Consider the following 3,860-nt stretch of genomic DNA (forward strand, 5'->3'; position numbering starts at 1 on the left):
AGGAATGATTTTACCCTCTTGTCTAGCAGCAACACGATACAGTTGTCCCTCATGTGCAAAGACTTGTAGCACACTGTGCTAAGTGCTGGCTGTCAGATTCCCTATGGCTTTAATGCTCTCCACATCTCTATTAAAGGCAATTGCACAATCCCTGTATTTCCAAACACTTTTTCAGCAATGCAGAAACCTCACTAATTCTTAATTCATGTTAATTCTTTAGATCTTTCTGCTATAAAGGTGACACTTAGATTGCTCACTTCTAGCTTCTCATTTGTCTGACTTTATTCTGCTGGTTTCTTACATTTGGCAGCAGCCAGAACAAATGAACATTTTAGAGACAGAAGCTTTCACTACTGGAAAAACATCCTCTCTGTATCTCCTTATTGCCATTTTCCTTACCTTGGATCCATTAATATCTGTGGCCAGAAATCACAGAGATGAGTTTATCTACCAGATCTTCTGCCCTCTGTGTTCTTTCATGTGCAGAGCAAGGACAGAATTTATTTTTAACTTGGCTACCTTTCCTCCTCGCGAACTCCTCCCTACCTTACGGTCAGCAGCACCTGCTGTTAGAAGCCATGCACATTATCCATCTGGGGTTGCTGCCCAAAGTTCCCTCTGGCTCTGTGGATCAGGGCTAGCTATGTCTTACTTTTGTTACTTTCTCTGTTGGTGTTTGAAAAGAAAAAATACCTTCCTTGTTTCCCAGCTGCTCATGGCTCTGTGTTGTGGCATTGCTCCTTGGAGCAATTACATTAACTCCTTTACTTCATGCTCATCCCAGTCTTGTGGATGTGCAATACCTTAGAGATGCCTTTTGAAATTTTCCCTTCCTTTGAAGACATCTAAAGATAACAAAATCTTTCCTTTGATTCTTTCCTCTTAGCAAGTAAGTGATATCAGTGATATCATATTAGTGTCTGTTTTCTGACGTTTCCTGATTCTGAAATTTAGAGAATTTATGTTTAAGGGAATTTATTTTAAAAAAATTTGCTCTGTGTTCTGACATTGTTTGCAATTACTTTTGGGGTTTTTTTCTGAACTTACAGTAAACCCAATTTCAAGGGTCAACTTCTATTTAAAAAGCCTCCTACTGTTGTTTATATTTTAACCATTGTGCTAACCAATGTACCCTGAGTCTGAAATAAGATCTGATAAACTTCCACCTGTGGGTGATCCTCACAGTGATCAAATAAATGAGAACAAACACCACAAGATTAGAACTGGAGAGAGATTTAGATACTGTGTGCATCAATGAGGGGAAGGAGGGAAGAAGGAAAGGTACAAAAGGATAAATCAACAGTTTACAAGGATCCTGTCAAATGTAATGCCTTGACAAGTCACATCCTTGTCACAAGACAACAGTGAGGATTGCCAGTGTGGCAGACGAAAGACACCTCTGTTTTGTCATTTTCTTGTGGAAAACTTACAGAATGGCTGTTTTTATACCAGGAACAATTGCTAACAATATTCTCAAGTCCAGTTTTCCAAGATCAGACCCATTTAGACAGAAATCTTTCTTCAGAGCTGCACTGCCATCTTTGAATGAAATGGAACTATGAGTGTTCTTTGCTTTCTTCAGAGCATTCACACCAATGTAGGTGCATTTTAATCAGATTTGAGACAATGAGATTGAGAGAAGAACCAGACCCAAGCCTTAAACTGGCAACAACTGTAAGGAAGGAGTATAGATTTTGAAGGAATATATATAGACCTTTAACATGAGAAAAGCTTGCAAAAGAGTTTGCTGAACTGATGCATGCAAATTTTCCCAAACTGTCCTGGACATGTGTTAACAAACCTTTGTCTACCACAATTAGCTTCTTTGGTTTTGAAAACCAGTAGGAAAAGCTGATCTGATCAAAATCACATCAGATCTAACACATAGTGTTTATTGGTGAGTTTTACAAACTCAGTTAAGACTCACAGCCTTTCAAACCTCTCCATGCAGCAGAAACAGCTGCACTCACCCACTTAGGCATTTTTTTTGGTTAGACTTTTACCACGAGATGTGCACAGTAACCCAGTGACTACCTCAGTGGAAATGGGAGACACAGAAAAATGGGGAAGGTGCCAAAGATGCTGGAGAGGGCAGGGCTGAGCAAAAAACTAATTTTGCATTGGAATAAGGAGAAGACACACTATGTGATAATATCTGATGGGAAGGAGGCACAAGGATTGGTGAGGAGATGCTGTTTGTAGCCAGGGAGTCAGGGGGTATGGAGCAGGAGAGATGAAAACTAAGATCTAGAGCTAGAATGGAAAATGAGGTTAAGATTGTTAAAAATGTGGAGCTAAATCAGGCTCAAATAGCTCTCAAAAGCCTGCTTGCTAGTAAACCCTACTTGGTGTTCCTCTCCTTTGTTTTACCATTCTTTCCTAATCAGTAACTGGTCCTAAAACCTGATAAGCCTGATCCCACATGTAATTGCATTATATCCCACCCCTTCTCCCTGTCACTCTTCAAATGTTTCCCTGAGCTGAGTCCAGCTCCCATCAGCTACTGTCCTTGGCCCATCTGCTTTGTTTCCCTGGACTAACATCAGTGGTCAAGCCTCTTAGAGATATCCCGTGCTTTGCTGTTGTTCACAAGTTGCATTAAAACAGATTCAAGCACAGAAAACAGCCAAATAGCATGGTATTATACTACCTGACAGGAGAAAAACAGCATAGGACAAGCAGGATCAGCTTTAAATATTTCAGATAAACAGTAAAATATAAGCTAATCTGGTTCTCATGCTAGAATGCCTCTCTCACATATTTAGTCCTGCACTCCTAGCTTTATCCCAAACCTTCAATATACTGTAATTTCTACTTAAAGCAGGTAGGATGATGTAGACGTGGACAGCCTCATTAGTTTTTAGAAGCAACTCATGATTCTGTAAACTTTTGGCCTCCAATTGCAGAAGACTGAATTTCATGATCCAGCAGTATTCATTCAAGTCTGTTCTCTCCATCCAATATTCATCCTGCTCCTGCCTCTGGTGAGTCACTAGCACATTTGACTCAGTAATTTGTTTAGAAGAAACACCAGAGAGTTAACATACAAAAGAAGCCATGAAATGGTGCTGCAGTGCAACTTTTCCAAGGTAAAGGCTGCTTGGGAAATACAGAGTGAGCTGATGTTGAAATCAGGATAACACACAGATGAACAAAGTCTGACACCCTCGCTGGATGAGTTTGTGCATGCAGTGTGAGATTAAATGTCTGGCAAGGAAAAACACTGAATTGCTATCTATGATTCTTAAACCTAATGTTTAACATTCAGACTATCCTCTTAAAGCTAAAGTCTAAATGAAATTAAAATTAAGTCCTACTCCCAAATAAAAGAAAAAAAATAAAAAAGAAAACTCTAAGTCAAGGAGATAGCAGAAAAGGAATTCTTTTACAGAGTTAATATCTGAATCTTATAATCATGCTTACCATTAGATTAAATAGAAGTTGCTCCTTATAAATCAATACAAGTATGCATGGCTGAATTTACTATTGGGACTCTAATGTCAAAAGAAATTCAGATCCTGCCCGGACACATGGTTTTCCATGCTTTCCAGCAATATTATTCTTGCCTTTTCTCTAGTAGAGAAAGACCTAACCATTTGAGAACAAAACATATCCTGCAAAACAAGACAGTGCCTTTGCATTTAATAGCATCCAGTAGGAATGATTGAATCTGATTTGGTAATCCATCCAATTCAAGGTTGTTTGAACAGCCACACCAGGGCAAGGGGGGAGCAGCATGGGAGAATGATTAACTTAATCCTCCTGCCTTGTTTGTTTGATGCTGCCTCACTCCAGTGCTAGTCAATAAAACTTTGAGCACCGACACACACAACTTCCAGCGCCCTCCAAGCTGGCCCAAA

This window comes from Pyrgilauda ruficollis, unplaced genomic scaffold (genome assembly GCF_017590135.1).
Source record: "Pyrgilauda ruficollis isolate IOZ18807 unplaced genomic scaffold, ASM1759013v1 scaffold24, whole genome shotgun sequence".
NCBI classification, from domain to species: Eukaryota; Metazoa; Chordata; class Aves; order Passeriformes; family Passeridae; genus Pyrgilauda; species Pyrgilauda ruficollis.